The sequence below is a fragment of the Oryctolagus cuniculus genome, chromosome 12, assembly GCF_051225735.1.
Source record: "Oryctolagus cuniculus isolate XC-2025 breed Fujian yellow rabbit chromosome 12, ASM5122573v1, whole genome shotgun sequence".
Taxonomy (NCBI): domain Eukaryota; kingdom Metazoa; phylum Chordata; class Mammalia; order Lagomorpha; family Leporidae; genus Oryctolagus; species Oryctolagus cuniculus.
This window is the reverse complement of record NC_142878.1, coordinates 60409416-60435746: the sequence shown is the minus strand read 5'-3', so window position 1 is coordinate 60435746 and position 26331 is coordinate 60409416. Positions and strand designations below refer to the sequence as shown.

The following is a 26331-nucleotide window of genomic DNA, read 5'->3' as shown; positions in this document are numbered from 1 at the left end:
TGTAACTCTATGTTTCAAATAAATCTTTTTTTAAATGGTGATTGAGTAAAAGAGAATTAGCTCTCTTCCTATCTTCAAGCTCGGGTATTAATCTTCTGCCTTCAGACTCCAGCTGAACGTCCACAGCTGGTTCTCCTGGGTATGCAGCTTAGCAACTGGTTCTGAGGCCTTCATAAGTGAACTGGAACTAGATCTTTGCCTGTTGTCAGTCTCCTGTTTGCTAACTTCAGATTCTGTTTCTCCAAAGTACCCAACTGATATACTTTGACTCTTCTCATATCCTGAACTAATAGAACAGTCTTTTACTTCATACATAATTTCACTCTATTGTTTTCTACCCTAAGTCAACCACAGCCAAAAATTATAAAATGGAAAATCCAAAAAATAAATTAATAAGGTAAAGTAGTAAAATCTTGTGCTTTTCTATTTTGCCTGTCTGGAACATAAATCATCCCTCTGCCCTTTGTGTCCATGTTGTATATGCTACCTTCCCGTGAGTCAGCTTCTCAGTTATCAGATTGACTTTTGGCAGCCCCTGTGTTCAAGTAGCATTTATTTCATTTAATGATGATCCTGCAGCACAATAGTAATGCAAATGAGGTGGCAGTGTATAAAACATAGAGGAACAAATTAATTCTGCTATACATGGCAGTGTTGCAAGGTATATACATAAAAGACAGTATACACAAATAAATAAATAGTAGACATCTATAATCACATAATCTGTCTTTGCTTCTGTACCAATGTAAACAAATTCTCCACGTTTGTTTAAGACCAAGTCTTCTACTTGTGCTCTAAGTTTTCACCAAGTTTTTCTCTGCAATTATTACTTTACTTTTCTCTACTGTAGTGTGAATTTTTTTTCTCTAATTGATCATTACCATACACATATAAATATCCTTACTATAAATCATGGTTTTTTTTTTTAAAAAAAAGTAATATCTTCTTAAACCAGTTTTTCTCTGCAGCCCTGCGCCATTTCTTTATTCTCTCTTCAGTAGACAACAATGACCTATTGTAATAACCTTCTAGGATTCATTGACGTCACACTTGCCTGCTTGTCCTCTGCCTTCTCTGGCCATGCTTCTCAATGATTTCTGTTAGCTTCTCCTTCCCTGACAGATCTTCAGTGATAGAGTACACACAGGCTCTGGTGTTGGTTCTCTCTTCTCTACCTACTTTCTCTCCAGTGGTCACTTTCCATTTCAAATATTACCTATCTTCTAATAAAATTTAATTTATATCCCAAATCAACTCTTCTCAAATTCTAAACTCCTAGATATAATTGTCTATTTGATATTTCTCTTGGCTATTCAATAAGTTTCTCAAACTCAACAGGAGTCAAACAGAACTACTGGTTTTTCTACAAAATATGTTGTACTTCCCACTCTTTCATGCCTTTTCCATCTCAGTAAATGGCACCATCATACACCCATTTGTGCAGACTCAAAATCTAGAAGTCAACCTTAAATTTTTTTCTTGCCCTTACGACCTTTATATCCAGTCCATCAAGAAGTCCATTTGTGCTACCTTCTGAAATGCATCTCAAATTCGACCAATTCCCAACATGTCCATGACTACAGTTGGTCAAAATCCTTGCCTGGGCTGCTACAATGGCCTATTATGTTGCTTCTCCGCCTCTAACGTTAATCCTGTATGGCCTAACAGCCACAAAGCAGTGATGGGTAACATATCCAAAGCACAATAAAGGAATGTTACTCAGTTAGCTGCCCCATACACACATAAGTATCTGCTTGTCCCTGCTTGAATTCTTCTTATGGTTGCTCATCATATTTAAATAAAATCCAGACATTGCTTTTTTGGTGTAAAACCTTACAGGATCTGCCTCCCTCTCTGCTAACATTTATGCCAATGTTATCTTTTGTCGTTGAGTGCTGCTCTGATATCCTTCATATATCCTGAAATCAGACTCATGCCTATCTCAGTGCCCTCACATTTGCTATTTCCTCTGAAATACTTTCTCCCAAATTCTCAGCAGGCTACCTCCTTATTGTCAGTATGTGTCACTTTCTTAGTGGAGTATAGCTGCTTGTGTACACCCACACACACACCACTCTCTCGCTCTAACATTAACATTTTATTTCCATGATAGTGCTTATTAAAACTTGAGTGTATATTCTTTATTTGCTTATGTTTATTTTCTTTCTTCCCAACTGAAACCTAAGTTCCTTGCAGACAGGAATGTTTTTATTAGGCATTTCTGTATTGCCACAGCCTAGAATCATATCCAGTATCTGGACAACACAAAATAATTTTTTGACAAGTCACAAGAAAAGAATTTGTCTTTACTTCAAAAAGAAAATGAATAGTGTATGTCAACAAGGTTGTGAGATTAAAAAACTAGGTTGATATCACACAGTTAACCAAGAAAAATCCAGGACACAGGAGGATAAAGAAGAAGATAAGAATGACTGTGGTCATTGCAGATAACCAATCAGGTTTGAGTATGGTTATAAACAGAAAATATACCTTAGAGATGTACCGAACCAACTAAAACAACTCACCATACCAGTGAACTTAGAATCTCATTGGCAACCAGTGACTAAACATATACATTTTCTTGAACATGGAGCTATTGAAAAGTTTTATAAGTAATATAGGACCATTGGGAAAGAAATATGTCACAAATAATTAGGAAAAGATTAAAGCTACAGAAATATCAAATACATCTTTGGAGTAAAGTAATTTGAAAAAAAATCATGATTTTTAAGACATATTGGTAGGGTCATAACTTAGCTTAAAGTCGCTCTTCAGTTTGCTGTTCATATATTTTAAGAAATCACCAGTGTTCTCCTTTCCTAAATAAAAGTAATGTGGAAAGCACATGGGATTCCCTAAAAAGGGGAGAGTTGACTTGACTTTAGTGTTTGAACTGTAAAGTTGTGATCAATTATTTTATTAATAATCAGATAATTGAGCAGGGGGTTCCTGAATAAAATGAAAGGTAGAAATAACCAGCAGGACAATTTTAAGAACCATCTCTCAGCTTTATAAACTAATCCTCCTCTAATGGCCCTTTTTAACATAATTTATAGTTTCATCATTACCCTTTTTGTATTAGTAATTATTTCTAAAATACCAAAGAACCATCTTTTTTTCAAGGTCCTTGGCTTGTCTGATTTACAACCCAGCTCAAGTTGGACTCTGTCTTTCTGAGGTTTGACATTTCAAAATATTTATTGCTCTTTTACATTAATGCCTTTCTCATGAATCTGAAGGTGACCGTTATTTCTTTCATCATGTTGTAATTAAATAGATCAACTATTGCTTTATTATTTCCACTATTTGTCTGCACAGCACATTAAAACTTTCAGAATAGATAGTGATATCGAGTAGTATGTGAAGTATAGCAAACAAATATTTCCGAAAATATAGGGTCCTCTTGATGCATCACTAAAGGAGCTGTTCCAAGCGAAAGCACAAAATCTTTAATATTTTATTGATCAGATCTAAACCTTCTGCCCAAAGTGGCAATTAAATTTCAATTAAACTGACTGAAAGCATCATATTAAATTTCAGCACTTTACGAGCTATCAGATAATGCTGCAGGACAAATCTTTGGTATGATCACACTCTTTTCAAATTATATTATCCTGTTCATTCACAATAAAAGTGACAGTTTTAGGTATACTTTCAATATTTCTTGAATATAAACCCTCTAATGAACACATTTTATTGCCTTTAAATCAATTATTATTGGATATTTTAATAAAGTGAATTGAGCACTTTGTTTTACACACTGCTTAGAAGTTATTATATTTTGCAGTCTGCACAGCAAAGAACTGAATCAGAGAGAGAAAAATGGTCAAATATCTGACAGTGCAGGAGAAATGGAATGAGCCATTTGTAAAGAGAAGGACTTCCTGTCCCACTCTATAACATTTAATGATACATGCTAATTAGCATCTGATTAATGTTTTTTTCTTTTAAAATTTAGCTCCAAGTTCTGCAAGTACCTTGCCTCACAATGGGAAAATAAAAGGAATCTCACAACCATAACAGAAATACAATCTTATACTTTATTATGAAAATTGGGATTGTTAGAATTTTATTTGCCCTTTTACTTTGAATTTGTGACCTATAAAATTTTCTCTGAGTTTTTCAGAACAAAGTCCTCATTAAGGGTTGACAAAGATTGAGCAATCTGAAAGATAGAATGCTAATATTATTGTTTCTTTGCTTTAACTCACCTGTGATAAAGGCATACTCTAGACTGCAGCATACAGCTCGTGACTTATTGTTGGTTGCCAAAGGCTTCAGCTAGGTACTGCCCAGGTAATGTCACACACTTGACACACCACCCCTTATTCACTTTATACAAAGCTCAATGTATTGCCCCTATTTCCCTCACATTAGTTCATCCTTAGCCCAAACATGGCATAGATGTGCACTCAGAAAAAAAAAAAAAAAAGTAGGTAAAAGAATGCTTTCCACTTCAAAGAACCTAGCCATGTCTAAAGATTTTTGTCCTACTTTGTGAATATAGCAATGCTTTTATTGCTCAAGTTGAAAGGATACTGTAATAACCTCAGTATAATTCATTGGAGTGTATTAAATTAAAATTTAGATGAAAATCATTTCTTATTGAAATGATTCAATTAAATTATAGTCTCTGAATTTGAGTAATTGAGTCTCAAAATGACAAGAGACTTTACAAGTCATTAAAACCATCCCTATGTGGAGCTGGATTAAGGGATGAACAGCAAAGCTATGCATATGCATGGGATGAATCTATAGGGGATGCTAGAACACCATTTCAGTAAATATGTGGTCAGTTAACTCTGGCTTTCATACAAAATCCACTACAAGTTGCCCATCACCTACTGAAGTAGACAGGTGCCTCTAAGCACAATTTTAAGAATACTCCTTTCTAGCACTGTTCTTTCTGTTTAATGTGGCCTACATCAGCAGGAATTAGGCAGACACAGTCAATTGTTTACTGTTCATCTGGAATGAGTCATATAGTATCTGTTTTCCAACAACAACAACAAAATACATGCTTTAAAAATAAAAAGGTTATGCAAGCCATTTTAAAATTAGGAAGTGTTTTGCCCAACTTTTTCAGATTATACTTTGAGTAGTTGAGCTGCATTAATAAGACACTTGTCCCTGTGTGATTTTTACTAAAACAAAAATCAGTTTTGGGCCTGGCATTGCAGTGTACCAAGTTAAGCTGCAATTCATGACACTGGCATCCCATATGAATACCAGTTCAAGTCCCAGCTGCTCCACTTCTGATCCAGCTGCCTGATAATGCTCCTGAGAAAGCATTGGAAGCTCAAGTGCTTGGGATCCTGTACCCATGTGGGAAACCAAGAAGAAGCTCCTGGCTCCTGGCTTCAGCCTCGCCCTGCTCTTTCCATTGTGGCCATTTGGGGAATGAACCAACATATGGAAGATCTCATTCTCTTCTGTCTCTCCCTCCCTTTTTCTTTAACTCTGCACTTCAAATAAAAAATAAATATTTTTTTAAAGTAAAAATCAGGAGCTAGCATTGTGGCATAAGTAGCTTAAGCCTCTGCCTGCAGCACTGGCATCCCTTATGGGCACCCAGCTGCTCCTCTTCTGATCCAGTTCTCTGCTAATGGCCTGGGAAAGCAATGGACGATGGCCCAAGAACTTGGGACCCTGCACTCACGTGGGAGACCTGGAAGAAGTTCCTGGCTCCTGGCTTCAGATCAACCCAGCTCTACATTTCCAGCCATCTGGGGAGTGAACCAGCAGATAGAAGATCTCTCTCTCTTTGCCTATAACTCTGCATATCAAATAAATAAATAAACCTTTAAAAAATAAAAATTAGCTTCTTCTTCACTTCTATTTTATTTACTTACTTATTTGAAAATCAGGGTCACAGAGAGAGGTCTTTAATCCACTGGTTCACTCCCTAAGTGGCTGCAGTGGTAGCAGATTAACCAGCCAGAAGCCAGGAGCCAGGAGCTTCTTCCGGGTCTCCCACATGGGTAGCAGAGGCTCAAGCTTCTGGGTGATCCTCTGCTGCTTTGCCCAAACCATTAGCAGGGAGCTGGATCAAGAGTGCAACAGACCAGCCCCGAACCATTGTACATATGGGATGCCAGCATTGCAGGCTACAGCTTTACCCACAATGCCAAAAAACTGGCCACTGCATGTACATTTTGAAATGAAATGTATCAAGTAAGACCTCACCTATATCATTATTCATACACCAAAAATACAGGACTGGGAACTATTGGAAGCATTCTAAATGAAAATAATTATCATTATCTGCAAATCTATGTACATATAACTGAAGCCTTAATTACACCTTTAGTCGGTTAATTCAACCTGTTTTTAATTAAACAGGTACAGTTAACAAAGAGTCCTGAAATGTTCACTCTCCCACGTAAGTGACTTCACGTTTTACACATTGGCAAAGTTGCAGTATAATAGATGAGGTGTGTGGCCTCTATTGGGACTTTAGTTAGAGCTTAGCAGAAAGTGTATTTTTGAATAGCGCTGAACCAGTCAAAGTTCAAGACTAGAACGCGGCACCCATATAGGATGCCGGCACCACAGGCAGAGGATTAACCAAGTGAGCCACGGTGCCAGCCCTCTCCCAGAGATTTTTCAAAGTATTGAGAGTGAGCCACTAATGTGATAAAACACAGTAGAGGAAGATTCCAAAATGGTAGAATAAGGAGGAAGCTTACTGCTCTAATCTAGGGGGAAATAGTTTAAAAAGCAAAAAGAATTAGGAAAAAATGCAGAAGAAACTCTGTGCAAATTAGGGGAACACTGTGAAGCTACATGGGGGCTGTAGACGTGCACAACTCGGGATCACAGCAGCTGAGAGCCTCAGCACCAGCTTTGGAAGGTGAGGTGAGACCAGACTGAGGCAGCCCAAGCCACTGGTGATAAAGCTGTAGAAATAGCTTGGCATGAGTCTAGATTGGACTGTAAGGGACATTGTACCTGCCAAACTAGACAAAAAAAAAAAAAAAAAAAAAAAAAAAAAAAAAAAAAAACAAGGAGGCACTTTTCTCTCTCCCTGATCAACCAGCACCAGCATCCAGTAACTGGCTGAGAGAGGGCAGACACCAGACTTAACAGCTGCACCAGCTGTGTCCACATGCCCAGCAGCCAGCTGAGAGGAGACTCCTGAGTCTGGCTGGGAGCACTGACAGGGGCTGGGGGCTCATGACTGTGGGAGGTTTACTTTTGTTTTTGTTTTTTGTTTTTTTTGGGTTTTTTTTTGCTTTTTGGGTTTTGTGGGGGTTTTTTTGTTTTTTTTTTGTTTGTTTGTTTGTTTTTTGTTTTTTTGGTAAACCACTGTGGCTGCATCTTTGGGCAGTCACTGTAGGTAGCTCCACATGCTCAGGGTCCCATGATAGCCTGGTGAGGGTCATTGCTGCAGGATCTGTGCTCACACTGAGGACTGCATGGATCCTTTTTCTGGTTCTTGTGGCAGCATTTTTGAATATTGCACCCACTGTGGCTGATGCCCAGGCATTGATTCCCCTTGGAGGAGAGGTGGTGAACGTGAGACTATGCCAACAGAGCTACTCAAACCCTTCCCTCAGATTAAAAAAAGAAGAAGAAGAAGACTTACTGCACCCAACTTCGGTGTAACCTTGTATACTTACCTTACCCTGGAGCACTAAACAGAGTTCCTTGGCCACACCCAGCACACACCTCTAGGCATTCACTGAAAGAACAGACACTCCACTAAGCCACAGAGGTGTAGTCCAAAGATAAAAGCCATGAGAGGGGAAAAAAGCTCACAAGTATCTCCAAAAATGCCTACAAGTAAATGCAGAAGTTCAAGAAACAAGAATAAGGAAGACAACGTAATGCCCCCAAAGAAACACAGCACTTCAATACTAGAATGTGAAGCAATTGAAGAAATGCTAGAAATGGAATTCAAAAAATTGATCATTGGATTACTTAGAAGTAATCAGAAGCAAATCCATGAATTAAAGAAATCTAAACATGACATGAATGAAAATGTTTCCCATGAAAATGAGAGATAGGAGATAAATCACTGGAAATTTTACAGTCGAACCAAAAAAATTTAGAAGAATTAAAAATAGTATTGGAGATTTATGGGATACTGTCAAATGACCCAACATATGGGTGGTCTAAGGAGTTTCTGAAGGTGTGGAAGGAGACAATGTATTAGAAGGCCTTTTTTAGTGAAATAATTATAGAAAACTTCCCCAATTTGGAGAAAGAAAGGGACATCCAAGTAAAAGAAGCTCATAGAACTCCTAATAGACATGACCAGAAAAGACACATTGAAGTCAAACTCTCCACAGTAAAACATAAAGAAAATATGCTAAAATATACACAAGAGAAATATCAGATTACTTTGAAAGGATCTCCAGTTAGATTCAATGCTGAATTCTCATCAGAAATGCTACAAGCTAGAAGAAAATGGCCCAATATATTCCAAGTCTTACAAGAAAAAAGCTGTCACCCAGAACACTGTACCCTGCAAAGCTCTCATTTATGAATGAAGATGAGATATAGACCTCCATAACAAACAGAAATTGAAAGAATTTGTCACCACTCATCCAGCCTTACAAAAGATATGATTACTGAGGCCATAAACAAGAGTGTCAATTCGTTAAGTCAACAACAGAAGTCACTGTGCACTTACTCCTCATGTAGGATCTTTGTACTTAGTGTGCTGTACATTGAGATTTAATGCTATAACTAGTACTCAAACAGTATTTTTCACTTTATGTTTCTGTGTGGGAGCAAACTGTTGAAATCTTTACTTAATGTATGCTGAACTGATCTTCTGTATATAAAGAGAATTGAAAATGAATCTTGATGTGAATGGAAGGGGAGAGGGAGTGGGAAAGGGGAGGGTTGCGGGTGGGAGGGACGTTATGGGGGGGAAGCCATTGTAATCCATACGCTGTACTTTGGAAATTTATATTCATTAAATAAAAGTTTGAAAACAAAAAAAAAATCTGTACATATTTATCTTAAGTTGACAAAATGTAATGTATCTAGTACACAAAATAATGTTTGGAGTATATATAAATAAAGACAACTACCATATGTAAAAAAAAAAAAAAGGATGAGCTATATACAGAAACACAGAAAAATGGTCGTCACTATGCAATAGGTGAAGGCAAAAAATCTTCTAGTAAAAGTACAAAGGAAATCTGAAGTAAGCAATAGGAATATTTATGGGAAAATGGCGAGGCCAAGTCATTACTTATCAATAGTTGAATGTAAATGGCCTCAAATCTCCATTTAAAAGATACAGAATGGCTGAATGGATTAAAAAAGAAAGCCTGTCTATATCCTGCCTACAAGAAACGCATCTCACCAACAAAGATACACACAGACTGAAATTGAAAGGATGGAAAAAGATAATCCATGCTAACAGAAATCAAAAAATGAGCTGGTGTAGCCATCCTAATAATCAAACAAAATAGACTTTAACAGAAAAACTTGTAAAAGAGATAAAGAAGGGCACCAAGTAGTGATTAAGGGATCAATTCAACAGGAATGTGTGACTGTAATAAACATATATGCACCCAATTACAGGGCACTTGACTATTTACAAGAAATGTTAATGAATCTAAAGGAAGACATAGGCTCAAATACAATAGTAATGGGGAACTTCAAAATCCCACACTCAGCAACGAAGAGATCAACCAGACAGAAAATCAGCACGGAAGCAACAGAATAAATCAACATTATAGACCAAATGGACCTAATGGATGTCAACAGAACTTTTCATCCTATAGTTGTTAAATACACTTTCTTCTTGCCAGTGCAAGGAACTTTTTCTAGGATAGAACACATGCTAGTCATAAAGGAAGTCTCAGCAAATTTGAAAAAATCGAAATCATACCATGATTATTCTCTGACCACATTGGAAATACAGTGGAAATCAACACATCCAGAATCTCTAGAACACATGCAAACACATGGAGATCGAACAATGTGCTCATGAATGAACAGTGGGTCATAGAAGGAATCAAAAGAGAAATTAAGAAATTTATGGAAGACTGTACAGCATATCAAAACTTGTGGGATACAGCAAAAGCAGTGTTAAGAGGAAAGTTTGTAGTGACTGGTGCCTATATCAAAAAATTGGAAAGACACCAAGTAATATGAGCTGTCAGTGCATCTCAAGGAGCTAGAAAAACAAAAGCAAAGCAAACCAAAAATTAGTAAGAGAAAAGAAATAGGGAATAAACAAAATTAAAACAAAGAAATAGTAAAGATCAGCAAAACAAAGAGCCAGTTTTTTGAAAAAAATAAACAAATTTGACACACCATTGGCCCAATTAACCAAAAAAAGAGAGAAGATTCAAATCAATAAAATTAGAGATGAAAAAGGAAATATAACAGCAAATACCACAGAAGTAAAAGAATCATCAGAAAATACTACAAAGCATTGTATGCCAACAAATCGTGAAATCTAGAAGAAATGGATAGATTCCTGGAAACATACAACCTACCTAAATTGAGCCATGGAGACTTAGAAAACCTAAACAGACCAAAAATCAAGACACTATTGAATCAGTAATAAAGGCCCACCCAACAAAGATAAGCCCAGGATCAGATGGCTTCACCACTGAATTCTACCAAACATTTAAAGAAGAACTAACCCCAATGCTTCTCAGGCTATTCAAAACAACTGAAAGGGAGAAAATCCTCCCAACTCTTTTTATGAAGCCAGCATCACCTTAATTCCTAAACCTGAAAAACATACAACAGAGAGAGAACTACAGACCAATCTCTCTGATGAACATAGATGCAAAAATCCTCAAGAAAACGCTAGTCAATGGAATCCAACAATACATCAGAAAGATCATCCACCCATATCAAGTGGGATTTATTCCTGCTATGTAGTGATGGTTCAACATTCAAAAATCAATGTGATACATCACATTAACAAATTAAAGAACAAAAACCATATGATTATCTCAATAGATTCAAAGAAAGCATTTGATAAAATGCAGTATCCTTTCATGATGAAAACTTTAATCAAATTTGGTGTAGAAGGAACATTCTTCAACACAATCAAGGCAATTTATGACAAATTATGACACAGCCAGCACCCTATTGAATGTGAAAATGTTGGAAACATTCCCACTAAGAACTGGAACCAGACAAGGATGCCCACTCACACTATTGCTATTCAATATAGTCCTGAAAGTTTAGTCAGAGCTATTATGCAAGAGAAAGAAATCAAAGGAATACAGATTGGGTAGGAGGAAGTCAAACTATCCCTATTTTCAGTTGACATGATTCTATATATAGGGGATCCAAAAGACTTGACTGAGAGACCATTGGAACTCATAAAAGAGTTTTGTAAAGTGACAGGAAATGAAATCAACACACAAAAATCAGTAGCCTTTGTATACACAAGGTAATGCCATGGCTAAGAAAGAACTTCTAAGATCAATCCCATTCACAATAGCTACAAAACAATCAAATGCCTTGGAGTAAATTTAACCAAGGACATCAAAGATACCTACAATGAGAATTATAAAACATTAAAGAAGGAAATAGAAGAAGACACAAAAAATGTAAAAATCTTCCATGTTCATGGATTGGATAATACTATCAAAATCTCCATACTACTGAAAGCAATTTACAGATTCAGTGTGATCCCAATCAAAATACCAAGGATATTCTTCTCAGATATAGAAAAAAATATGCTGAAATTCATGTGGAAGCGCAGTAGACCCTGAATAGCTAAAGCAATCTTAGACAACAAAAACCAAGCTAGAGGCATCACAGTACTAGATTTCAAGACATACTACACAGGGCAGTTAGAATCAAAATGGCCTGGTACTGGTACAAAAACGGAAGGATAGACCAATGAAACAGGAGAGAAATGCAAGAAGTCAACCCACACATTTACAACCAACTTATTATCTTTGACAAAGAAGTTAAAACCAATCCCTGGAGCAAGGACAGTCTCTTTAATAAATGGTGCTGGTAAAACTGAATCTCTGCATGCAGAAGTATGAAGAAAGACCCCTACTTTACACCTGACACAAAAATCTACTCAACTGGATCAAAGACCTAAATCTATGACCCAATACCATCAAAATATTAGAGAAAATTGGGGAAAGTTTGCAAGATATTGGCATAGGCAAAGAGTTATTGGAAAAGACCCCAGAGTCACAAGCAATCAATTCCAAAATTGACAAATGGGATTTTATCAAATTGAGATGCTTCTGTACCACAAAGAAATACTCAGCAAAGTGAAGAGGTAACTGACAGAATGGGAGAAATTATCTGCATACTATCCAACTGATAGAGGATTAATATCCAGAATATATAAAGAGTTCAAGGACCTCAACAAAAACTATACAAGCAACCCAGTTAAAAAATGGACAAAGGACTTAAGCAGACATTTTTCAAAAGAGGAAATCCAGATGCCCGATAGACACATGAAAAAATGCTCAGGATCACTAGCTATCAGGGAAATGAAAATCAAAACCACAATGAATTTTCACCTCACCCGTTAAAATGGCTTTCATACAGAAATCAATAAATGACAAAAGCTGGTGAGGATGTGAAGAAAAAGGTACTCTAATCCACTGTTGGTGGGAATGTAAACTGGTAAAGCCACTATGGAAGACAGCATGGAGATACCTCAAAAATTTGAATATAGACCTACCATATGGGAATTTATCCAAGGGAAACAAAAATAACATATAAAAGAGTTATCTGTACCCCAGTGTTTATTGCAGCTCAATTCTCAATAGCTAAGATATGTAATCAACAAATGTCCATCAACTGAAAACTGGATAAAGAAATCATGGGATATGTACACCATGGAATACTACACTGTGGTGAAAAAAATGAAATCCTTTCCTTCGCAACAAAATTGATACATCTGTAAAACATTATACTTAATGAAATAAGCCAGTCCAAAAAAGATAAATACCATATGTTCTCCCTGATCTGCGGTAACTGATAGAGTAGCTAAAAGGTAATCTACAGAAGTGAAATTGACATTTTGAGATGGGTGACTTTGGATGACTTTGAACAACCCTTGTCAAGACTATTGAGGCCTTTCCGCGCTACCCGGCCAGCGGTCCATACGGCGTTGTTTTTGATTCCCGGCGTAACTTAAGGGGAAGCTGTCACAATGTCCGGAACCCTTGATGTCTTGCAAATGAAGGAGGAGGACGTCCTCAAGTTCCTTGCAGCAGGAACCCACTTAGGTGGCACCAACCTTGACTTCCAGATGGAACAGTACATCTACAAAAGGAAGAGTGATGGCATCTACATCATCAATCTGAAGAGGACCTGGGAGAAGCTGCTGTTGGCAGCTCGTGCTATTGTGGCCATTGAAAACCCTGCTGATGTCAGTGTGATATCCTCCAGGAACACTGGCCAGAGAGCTGTGCTGAAGTTTGCTGCTGCCACTGGAGCTACTCCCATTGCTGGCCGCTTCACACCTGGAACCTTCACTAACCAGATCCAGGCAGCCTTCCGGGAACCACGGCTTCTGGTGGTTACCAATCCTTGGGCTGACCACCCGCCTCTCACAGAGGCATCTTACGTGAACCTGCCTACCATTGCTCTGTGTAACACAGACTCGCCTCTGCACTACGTGGACATTGCCATCCCGTGCAACAACAAGGGAGCCCATTCAGTGGGTCTGATGTGGTGGATGCTGGCCTGGGAGGTTCTGCGCATGCGTGGTACCATCTCCCGTGAACACCCCTGGGAGGTCATGCCTGATCTCTACTTCTACAGAGATCCTGAAGAGATTGAAAAAGAAGAGCAGGCCGCCGCTGAAAAAGCTGTGACCAAGGAGGAGTTTCAGGGTGAATGGACGGCCCCAGCGCCCGAGTTCACTGCTACTCAGCCTGAGGTTGCTGACTGGTCCGAAGGCGTGCAGGCTCCCTCTGTGCCTATTCAGCAGTTCCCCACTGAAGACTGGAGTGCTCAGCCCGCCACTGAAGACTAGTCTGCAGCACCCACAGCTCAGGCCACCAAGTGGGTAGGAACAACCACTGAGTGGTCTTAGGCTGCTTGTCACGCGATCTCACGCAAACATGGAAATGAGGTTGACGGAAAATAAACATCAGTTTCTACAGAAAAAAAAGGCTATTGAGGAACAGGGTTTTCTTTTCCATACTATTCATTTAACTCTTTACTTAATATAGGGCTAATCTTCTGTGTATAAAGTTAATTGAAAATAGATCTTAGTAAAAAAAAAATCATGAATGGGTATATGAGAGGGAGGAAGATGAGTGGGAGGGTGGGTAGGGTAGGAAGAATCACTGTGTTTTTAAATTTGTATTTATGAAATGCATCAAGTTTGTTTACCTTAAATAAAAGGTTTCCGGGTGGAGTCAAAGTACTCACTAGAAATTCTATTGATAGTGATTTTTATCTAAAACTAAGGAGGCAAATTAATCTTTTTAATACTTACTGTACAGTTGAACACTGACAACCTCACTCACTCGGTTCACAGCACAAGATGTAGGCTGAGCAAAGTGTGAATGTCAAAAGAGCAGGGAGGGCCCTTCTGCCTGTGTTTTCTTTCAACCTTTCCCACCACATAATCGTTTACATATCTCCAGCTAAAAAGATTTCCAGGTAATATTAGCTAGTTTTAACTAAATTCTCACAAGTTGAACTCGGGATTTTAAAAAGGAAAACTGTGATATGAAGATGTATTTTTGGTACAAACTCTTCTTTTATTCCTAAGCATCATTCATGCTATACGTTAAAAAGTTCTCACAAAAAATGTTTAAAATTGTCAGGTTGATTATTGGAAATATGAATTAGTACCCACAATTGCTAGTAATAACCATCACCTTATCCAAGCAACAAGTATTGCTTTTTTTAAGACTTATTTATTTGAAAGTCAGAGATGGAGAGAGATCTTCCATCTGCTTGTTCACCCCTGCAAATGACCACAATGGTTAGCGCTGAGCCAATCTGAAGCCAGGAGTTTCTTCCAGGTCTCCCACATGGATGCAGGGGCCTAAGCACTTGGGCCATCTTCCACTGCTTTTCCCAGGCCATTAACAAGTAGCTGGATCAGAAGTGGAGCAGCCAGAACTTGAAGAGGCATTTTGTGATATGGAATGCCGTAGGTTAACCCTGTGAGCCTCAATGCCAGACCCAGGATTAATGATTTTTAAAATTATGGTCAGGGAGAGCCTTACTGAGATAATGATATGCAACAAAATGATGCAGTGATAATCAACAAGGCATCAAAACTAAACATGCACCATGTGAAAATAAACATATACAATTTTAAATTACAGACACTGGAGTATTTATAAAATGAAATACTATTTAAAATTTTTAAAAGTTGTATTTCAGGGGCAGGTGGATTAAATGACCACTTGTGATGCTTGCATCCCATATTGGAGTGCTGGTTTAAGTCCTGGCTACTTCCCTTCTGATTCAGCTTCCTGCTTCCTGCTAATGCATCCTGAGATGCAGTAGCTGATGGCCTGGGCCCCTGCAAACCACATAGGAGATCCTGGTGCAGTTCTGGGCTATTGCAGACATTTGGTGAGTAAACCAGTGGGTGCAAGATTCTCTGCCCACCCCCTCCTCTTTCTGTCACTCTGCCTTTAAAATAGATGAAAGTAAAATAAATATTATCTTAAGAACCATATTTCAACATTCACTCATATTATCTTAAATGTTTTATTTTGTTTTTTAATAAACACATATTAGCATAGTGAAGCCTATATTATATTTATAAATAAAAATAAATATTCTTATATTGGATTTTTCCAAAAACTGTTCCTGATTGGAGTTTATGGTGAAAGAATTTTGAAGATACTCCTATCAATTGCAGCCAAAGTAATTTTTTAGAAAGAACAGTTTGATCACACTCTTGTTTCCTTAAATCCCTGTGATTGTTTCTGGTAGCCCTAAGGAGAATCTTAATTTGGTGCTTGTGAGCCTACATGACCGGGCTACTCTCTGCTCTCCATCCCACCCTCATTTCCATGAGACAGAACTCCCAGGATATAGAGTTTACGATGCTCTCTATCTCACGTCTTGGTTTCAGGTCCCCCATCGCTGAATTGGGACCATGCCTCCTCTCAGGGCCTTCCCCCTTTTCCCGGGGTCAGCTGCTCCTTGTCCTTCATTATGTAAATTTTTTTAGAAGTCACCTCCTCAGGGAGGCCTTCTCTATCTCATCAAATCACAGTAGAGTCATCCTGGTGGATAATCATCCCATCTCATGTTAATTCAAACTTTCCTATGGACAACAAGAGGATGTGGACTTGTGCTGTGTCACTGTTCTAGTCCCAGAGCCCAAACCAGTACCAGGCACTTAATAAGAATGTCACACATATTAAATGAATAAGCAAGTGGGTGTCACTACAACTACTTCAATATTGCTAACAATTTCATAGCTTCCATCATTTTCATAGGTACCAGAGTTCCACAGTTTATGCTCTCAGGGACAGCTTATTTATATATACTCATATCTTTATGCCAAGATTTTACCTTGGATTTTGGTTATTTTCATCTTGGACAGCATAGACTTCAGTGGGATCTGACAAGCTTTCAGCACTTTGGATTGAACCTGCATACTCCAAAAATTTTGATCACATAAGTTTCTTTAAATGTATAATGTAGTATTCAGTTAGGGAAAATCTATATATATTGGTGATCATTTTATTTTTATTTTTCATGAAACAAATTTGTAGTGGTCATATCAAAATTATACATATTTATGGGGTACTATGTGTACATTGTATAATGTCCAGTCAAGGTAAACATATCATTCAAACATTTAACTTTGCTTTATGATGAAAACAGATGATCTCTTTTCGTAGGTGCAACATCTAGCAAATCAGTCCTGATATTTTATTTTGGAATATCATGAAGGCTATCATGTATTCCAACTTACACAGTTGAAATAATTGGGTTTTTTATGTTATATTTTCTTTTTGTTTCTAATTTTTTATTTGTTTATATGAAGGGAACATATTTCATTTATTTTATATATACAGTTTTAAGGACATAATGATACTTGGCATACTCCCTCACTCTCACCCTTCCTCCTTTCTTATTTTTCTTTCATTTGTGTGATGACATATTTTCAATTTACTTTGTAATCACAAGCTTCATCTTCAACTCAATAAAGAATTCAACAAGTAGTAAGTAGGAAAACCACTATTCCTTGGGGGTATATGCAAAGGCTATAAATAATAAGAAATCTCAACATAATTGTTTTTTGGGAATTGGCTTACTTCACTAAGAATAATGGTCTCAAGTTGCATCCATTTTATTGCAAAACAGGATTTAATTTTTTATGGCTGAGTGATATTCCATCATGTCTATATGCCACATTTCCCTTATCAAGTAATCAGTTGATGGACTTGTGGGTTGATTCCTTATCTTAGCTATTGTGAATAGAGCTACTATAAACAAAGTGTTCAGATAATTCTTTCATATGCCAATTTCTTTAAAGACTTATTTATTTGAAAGGCAGAATTACACAGGGGAAAAAAAGGTCTTTTACCTGCTGGTTCACTCTACAAATGACTGCAACAGATGGGCTGGGACAGGCCAATGCTTGAAGCCTGAAACACCAGTTGAGTCTTCCGTGTGGATGGCAGGGGTCCAAGTACTTGGGCCATCTTCTGTTTCCCCAGGCTCATTAGCAGTGAGCTGGATGGGAAATGGAGTAGCCAGGACTTGAACCAGCACTCATGCCAGATGTGGGTGGTGGCTTAATCCATTGCTCCAAAATGCTGGGCCCATATTCTCTTTTTCATTTTATAATCACACTAAATATATGGGAGATGAATGAATGGAAAATATGAACTATGCTATATAATACATTTTGTGTGTTTGGGTAGGGGAGTTTGTCCTGATGTGTCTTCTCCTTTAACCAAAGGTTGTCCTTGCCTCCGTGGTACCTGGAGACAGGATTTAATCTGAGATTCCACAAGTTTCCACCTTCTTTATGTTGTTCACTAGGGCGATACATATGATATTTTATATATAACTAGGGACCAAACCTTCTTCCTTAAAAAAGACTGATCACATTCCCCTGCTGGAGATTATGTGGGTCTTAACTCTTCTCAATCATATCTATTCCTTAATTGCTTCTACTTTCCAGCAGCAAAATGATGAGGCCAGCACTGTAGCGCAGCGGGTTCACGCCCTAGCCTGAAGTGCCGGCATCCCATATGGGTGCCGGTTCAAGACCTAGCTGCTCCACTTCCTCTCCAGCTCTCTGCTGTGGCCTGGGAAAGCAGTAGAAGATGGCCCAAGTCCTTGGGCCCCTGCACCCATGTGGGAGACCCGGAGGAAGCTCCTGGCTCCTGGCTTCAGACCGGCGCAGCTCTGGCCATTGCAGCCAATTGGGGAGTGAACCATTGGATGGAAGACTTCTCTCTCTCTCTCTCTCTCTCTCTCTCTCTCTCTCTCTGCCTCTCCTCTGTCTGTATAACTCTGACTTTCAAGTAAAATAAATAAATCTTTAAAAAAAAAAAAAACTTTCCTTCTCTCTGTCTCTCTCTCTCACTGTCCACTCTGCCTGTTGAAAAAATAAATAAATAAATAAAAATTTAAAAAAACTTTCCAGCAGCAAAATGAAACGACAAAAGAAAGAATGTTTAGAACAGACACATCTGGACTGACTCTTGCAGTAGGCTATATTGTTTTTCATATAATACTCTTTTTTTTTCTTTTTTTCTGTAAGCAACACCAATTTTTGATGCATAATAAGAGGTAACCCTTAGCTTTGATGAGGAAAAATATCAAAATGTATTTACAAATAGAAAGATGCTGCTTGTTTATAAGGATGTACTCTTGGCATTTAAGCAAAAACAGTCCACAACCTGAGCTATTTGTTGTATTGATAAAATGCACAATATCTGAGAGAACATTTTTTCTATGATTCAGTGTGTTTGGTTTACTTTTGGCTATAAATACCATTTTCATATAATTCTGCTTTTCCCTCTAAAACATATATATGTAAGCAGTCTTGACAAAGAGATCAAGTCAAGCTGCTAATAAATTTGATAGCTTTTCTTTGTATATCCTGACTTCCTAAATATATAAATTCCCAAATGTAATAAAAGACTAATTATTATTGCATTTTAATGGAGTGATTTGGAAATTTTTTATGCTTGTGTTTTATTTAACTATATTTTTACGAAAGCCTTTGGAAAAGATTTCATCTAAGAGATATAAGTAAATGCGAAAAGGAAGGGGAGAAATGGAGATGGGAGGTAAAGAAGCTTGCTGCGCTCAGAAAGTGCTTTGCATTTCATTGAGTCCTTAGAATTCATTGTCAAGTACAGTAGCTCTGTTGTGTGAGCAAATCTCTTTGCCTAGACCATAGTAATTGAACTTTTACAGATTCCTCAAGTACATCAAAACTGCTGCTAAATCAGAAAGGGTGAACTGGAGCCTGCTCCACTGTACTGCACTTACTCATCTCCAATGCTAGGCTGGATTTATTTTTGACACTAAGAAAAGAACCATGAATTTTTGTCAACGGCAGCATGGGAATTTACATTTGTTCTGTAAAATGCACTGAAAGGACTAGCCTGCTCTTTGAGAATGGGAAATGTAATCTATCCAACTCTCAATAAACTTGAGAATATGTATCTGGTTAAACCCATCTGAAATGAGATGCAGTCCTGGCAATATGGTGGCTTCAGAAAGGCTGGCAATAAAAGTAGATATACAGTATCTGACATCAGATTGTTTCAAGCTTAATTTCAGTAAAGTAATAATGTCAGGAAAAGAAACGCTCTGTGATGCACAGATTGATACCATTAGATAGAAACTATGCAATGCCTTATGAACACAACCATTTCTGACTTGATATTATGTGTAAAGAACAGAGAAATATTCAATGTGCCAGCTCCAGATTTGCAGTTATCAAAGTTGACCAGTATAGTGGTCAGAAAAGGGGATAAAATATGGCAAAATATACTTTTCTGTAAATAAAATCTAATGGGATTATATTCCTCAAAATATGTTCTGTGTAAATGCCCTCCACAGTTTGCCCGGGGTAGCAAATAATTGCCCAGGTTGAATGAGAAGGAGCTTTCAAACACAGAATGTTAAACAAAGAATGTGTTATGTATCATCGTCAAATGAAACAAAAGCATCTCAGTGGCATTCCTAACCTCAATAGCCAAGATGCATAAAATAATTGGTGAAAGGCAATGGATATCTTGAGAAATCCAGGCAATGAAATCCCAGTGCTATTTACTTTTTTTCCTCAGTTGCTTTTTCCAGTTAAAAAATAATCACATAATAACATCCTACTTCCAAAGGAACAGACATGGCTGCTACCCTTAGCAGGTTCATTTGTGGGCTCACACTGCTACTCAGAAACCCAAGTGTCAGGTCTGCCTTTGGTTTTCATCATAACAAATGTCAAGTAAATTTTGTCTTCAAAAACAGTGACATTTCTGGTTTTACTTGTCCTGTATGAAGAATCACTCCTTGCTTTTACTGCAAGTTCATGTACAGATCAAGTACAGGTAGAGCACACTTACAAGGGCAAAAGGGCATCTGGAAATAGACACTCCACTCCTTGCAGGAGCACACATGCACACATGTCCTACCTAAACATAGCTAGACGCTTGAACAAAGAGATGACTTGGATGTATGCCCTTACAAACAAGGAAGACAAGTACATAGCCCATAAAGAATTAGCCTTTATAATTTTGGAAAATATCATGGCAATTTGAAGTCAATTGCTAATGCCAGAATTAAAAAAGGAATTCTATATCTGTCTAGTTAAACATTAAGTATGGTCCTGATTATACTTTTCTATGAATAAGAGAGAGAGGTTAAATTTTTTTCTTTTGCCTCCAAAATAAAGAAAAGGTGACTGAAAAATCAATATTGCTGCTATTAATAGTTGCATCCATAAGCCATTCTGGGGAAATGTTATGCTTTCCTCTACTTGTACACCATGAGTCTCTCCTCTGTCATTCCCTTTCTCTTTAATCTTGTTTGAGTGTACAGCTCACTCGTCCTTATTTTATTGACTCAATCACAGGCGCACTGTCACATTTTATAAAATGGTCACTGCAGAATCACATCAAGCAAATTTTTGATTCTGCAGTCAGTAATTTAGTGCCTTTATGGAATTGCAATTTCAGGGCTCACTGCTTGTTTTTCTAAAATGTACTTTAGGAATTAGTTACTCCAGCCACAAATCAGTTGAATTTATGCACAGTTGTAATACAGTTTATGGCCTCATGGTACATTGCTTCAAAAACAGCAGATGTGAAATTATGATAAATATAATGAGTGTTTTTTTGCCTGATCTAGTGGAGTAGAGAAGGATCTGGAGCGTGTTTACCTATCCCATACAGTACATTTAATGTCTTAGTCAGGAGCCCTGACAATGGCTGATTAATGTCCTCATCTCCTTTATTAAAGATAAGAGTAGCACTGCAGTCAGGAGATAGAAAGCACACCATAAATCTTCGTAAAATGAGCAGTCAAATAATCACTCATCAGAAATAAAATCTACATACATTAACACCAACACTCAGCCTTGCACGCACGCACCCATAAAAAGCAAGAAGGGAAGGTGGTCCCAAAGTTTTAATTTGAACTAGTTCTTTACGTTGCACATTACCAACCCTGTAACCTGGATGCAAAAGCTGGCATTTAAAAGCACATGTGAAAGGAGCAGATGCCTCATCATTACATTAAGAGCATGAAGCAGGCAACAATTAAGCGATTCACTGGAAAGACATAATGCTGATCTATGCTAGCAATTAATCACAGAATACATTAGACAATGATGGGTGACCTACAAATTTTTGACAAAATAATTTTTCATCATGTTGGCGATTTCTTAGCCTAATATGCCTGCAAGGCACAGAGTCAAAACCTGTCATTTATTCCATCTCTCCTTGACAGGCGGCAACCTGTCTTCCAGACAAAATGAACATTATCTGTGCTCACTAGACATTTAGTGCAGGACTCAGCTTATGACTAATGATAATCGGCAGACAGAAATGTTAGAGTCTGAAATAATGTTCTCTTTGTTAAAGAAATTTCTTGAGGTAGAATTTTTTTTTCTGAAAGATGTATAAAGATAAAAACTGGTTTTTATCGCGGCTTTAATGCAACTCGAAGAACCAATATTTTCCTGCTACCAAAATAAATAGAGGGATGTAACAATTGTTTAAATTAACATCTCTTTTGAATACCTACTCTTACCTGAAAATTTCTTACGTGGTTAGGAACTGCGATACAAAGGAAAGCTCAGGAGATAGAGCCTTAAACGAGAAAATATAGGCAAGCTGTTTTGTGTTTCATTCACGTTTTATTTTGAATCTGGTGGAAATAAGTTTGAAACATCATGAGTGTGTGTGCTGCAGAATGTAAATAAACGAAGAACGTGTTGAGAAATGGACTCCTACCACTCCTATTTCTCTTGACTTCCATCCATCACTAGGTTCTTCAAAGCCTGAGACAACCTAAAGGATATTTGGAGAAGGAAATTTTGAGCAAGAGAAATGCATAAAATTGCAAATTTATTAAGCAGATCTAAAATTCCAAAGCAAGTACTTTATCTTGTACTGATAATGAATATAATTGTTTTATGTGCTTTGGATGAAGAGAAATGGATTTGGGGGTTATTTTTCTTGTGCATTACATGTGCAAAATGATATCTAGGAGGTAGATTTTTCTTTGGATTCAGGCACCAAATTCCTATTAGCCTTAATGGGACTTACACATGCACATGGATAGGCGAATATACCCCTTAGGCTGGAAATTTAAAAGAACAAATGGCAAGGACATCAAAATAGTAAAGTCTAATTTAAATGATCCATAAGCCTGCACAGTTACTTTCCTGAGAAGGCAAACAAATGTTATGCCTTATGATGTTTCTGATTGTTTTGATAGCCTTGTAAATACATCCTCTAGATTCATCCGTTAAGGAGATCTGTTTTTATCCAGCAACATGATTATTAACCACACATGTTTGGTTTGAAGTCTGGTTTTTTTCTACCTTGCATAACGTGTTATTGTGAGTTAATTCAAAATAGTTGGTCATTTCCATCATAGACTCATGCTTTGTGCCTCTCCTAAAGCTTGTATGTCATTCTTTTACCAAAGATGAAAAGTGGGAGGAAAACTCAAAAGGCTTTTGACCCCAAATCATAGGTGTTTTATTAGATTTTGCTCCAAATGTCTCCTAGAAGGAATCTGCTGGGTGCATATTCCTCAGAAGTACATGTTATTCTCGTGGGGTAACTGCTGAGTTGCCTAAGTCACGTGAGTTTATTTTATCAGTTGGCAAGGCCAAATGAATAGTCATCTACCAGACAAAAAAAGGAACTATTCTGTTATTGTTCAAAACAAGTCAGTAAAGGCCATTGAGAAAATTACCCTTTCCTTGCTAAACATAGCAAGGGCTTCCAGTTCAAGGATCTGGTATAGTGACGATGAAAGCTAATATTTGAATGTCTGTCTAATCTCAGGATAACAAACAACTTTAACCTTCAGCAATCACAAATCCCCCATGTTCTGGGCTTTCATGTTATCTTTTGCAAAATAAATAGGAAAAACATTATCATCCTTTCCCCCATCCCTGGGCCTCATCTCTGTCATGTGTGTATTAATTCATCAGTACAAAAGATGTCTCAGAGAGGGTGGTGAGAACTTGAGCATTTTAATGACTCCTCTAGTAGGTAGCAACCATCACCAGTTACTGAGTTAGAATTGCTTTGCTGCCTTCATTATTCCTATATTTGCATGGGAACCTCCAGACAATCTTTACATTATTCAAAGCTGAAATTTTACCTCAACAAAAATATGAGTGAAGGATATGGGCATGTGCAGTCACATGGCCATTTGATAGCAACCATCTGTTAAATGTCACAAAAGAGTAAAATAAACTTGAGAAAACCAAATTAGCATATGAAAATTTAGAAGGCAAAAAGCCCTGCATGGAGCTAAGGAACTAGAGCTCTATACCTTTTAATTCTAATTCTGGAAGAAACTTAAATTGTGAGCTTGAACCCACTTCTATACCCCGTCAGTTCTTATTCCATCTCTCCCCTCCTGGTATCATCCCTTCTCACTCCACGCCACCCAATGGACTCATCATACTCTTTTTGTCCAATTGTAAAATGGAGACAGAAAGAAGAAGAAACACTGACTCAAGCACCTGTTCTCTGGATCATAATCACAACAGATTTTTTCAGGTAGATAAACATGTGAAAGAAAGTAGATCTTAAGTAGACTTTATGATCACGGAAAAGATGATACAAGCACATAGGAACTATTATTTTGCTCATGTTTTTAAATCACAGTTTTGCTGATTCAGGGGTTATTTTAAAATCATGTTTTCAATTTTTATGTTCTCCTAGAGATCATACCATAGTACTAAAAACACTGACTAGAAGGTTGTACTCATAACCTCACTGCACACGAGAACTGAGGGGACTCAGTAGCTATACACCATGTGTGTCAATTCCTCTCTACAGCATTTATATGAAATGGTCATCCGTGTTTGCCCTCACTACTTTTCAGTGACCAAAAGTTACTCTGCAAAAGACGTCCTTACCATTGGAATCTAAGAAGTGCCATAATCAAAATGAGCACTTATTTAGCATTTATGATGTCCCAGTCATTGCTATTAATGAGGACCAAATTGCGAAATGGACTCCCACCACTCATTTCTCTTGATTTCTATGCATCACTATGTTCTTCAAAGCCTGAGACAACCTAAAGCATATTTCAAAAAGGCAGTTTTGGGTGAAAGACATGCATAAAAGTGCAAGCTTCTTTAGTAGATTTTAAACTGCACAGCCAGAGCTATATCTTGACTTACAATTATAATATTGTTCCATGTGGATTTGAATGAAGAGACATAGAATTTTATGTTGTTTTTTTCCATGCATATTACATGTGCAAAATGCCTTCTTAAATAAGCTACAATTTTCTTTTAACCCTTACATGTGTGCTCTTATTTAAATCCATTTGAAGTATTATAAACCCATTTTAAGGATGAATTAATCAGGGTAGAGTTTAGGAAACTTTCACAAGAACACAGAACTACTTAGTTCTGTCTGATTCTAAGACTGTGCTCCTAACCACTATGGAATACCACCTCCTTGTTGTAGTCCTGAAGAATGCACTGTTTTCTTCCTTGCTGTCTCTTCTATTCCATCCCCTCCAGGAAGCACTTGGAGCCGAGTTTAGCATTTCGAGTTGTATGAGCTATTTCTCTGATGACTTTGCTTTGATTACCTTCTGTGTCTTTCTCTCTTTCCCCCTGGGTATTTATGCTCTTAAAATGTGGTGTCTGGAACAAATAATAATTTGGTGAGGTTTGGCTGCTTTTTCTGGAAACTATATATTCTATTAAAATGGACTAAGGCGAAAGTACCTTTGGTCTTAGGCCATATTTTAGAAGTGTTCTACTGTATCTCTCTGTTGACATATGAATATTACAGTCCACAGAAAGTGTCCACATTTCCTATGACTATGGCACATCTCTCCCAGAATTCACGTCTAGTCTCATCAGTGGGATGTGGGACCCTCACTGGTCCTCCTTTCCCTTATCTGTAAAAAGAGCTGATTCGTTGGTTTCTCTCCAAGACCTACTCCAGTTAAAACATGACAATATCATCAATGCATGTACCTATAAATTCTCTTTCTCATATTGCTCATTCCTCTATAGGCATACCAAATTGAGAATGGTGTAGAAAACAGATGTATGAGATAGTGAAAAGCAAAAAAAAAAAAAAAACTTAAGGAAAGTGAAAAATCCCCCTTTAGTAGATTATTTATATTTAGGTCATATTTTATATGCAAAACAAGGAGTGTGATCAACTCTTTTTTCCTTTTTTATAAGTTTTATTTATTTGAAAGGCAGAGTTAAACGAGAGGCAGAGGCAGAGAGAGATCTTCCATCCACTGGCTCATCCACAAATAGCCACAACAGCAGGATCTAGATGCATCCGAACCCAGGGCTCCCTCCCAGTCTCCCACATGGGTTTAAACCCAGGGACTTAAGCCATCCTCCACTGCTTTCTCAGGTGCACCAGCAGGGAGCTGGATTGGAAGCTGAGCAGTCAGAACTCAAACCAGCACCCACAGGAGATGCCCACACTGTAAACAGCTGCTTCGCCCGCTACTCCACAGTGCCAGCACTTGTTATCAGCTGTTTAGAGTTTATGCTGCTAAGAATCAGGTACTTTTTTTCTGGGAAACTTTGGTATCTTCCAAGACTCAAAATAAGGAGCAATAATCCTTTTTTTTTTAAAGGCTGTGCCATTTTACTAACATTCCCCCCTTTTGTTTCTTATAAAGCAAGAGTTTTATGGAATTACATCAGCCCCAAAAGTCCAGGAGGGGTAG

General features: G+C 37.6%; 1 pseudogene; it reads left to right on the top strand.

Annotated features, from left to right (window-relative positions):
* The first annotated feature begins 13102 nt into the window (after positions 1-13102).
* LOC100338338 (small ribosomal subunit protein uS2 pseudogene) lies at positions 13103-14005 on the top strand (annotated as a pseudogene).
* Positions 14006-26331: the final 12326 nt, after the last annotated feature.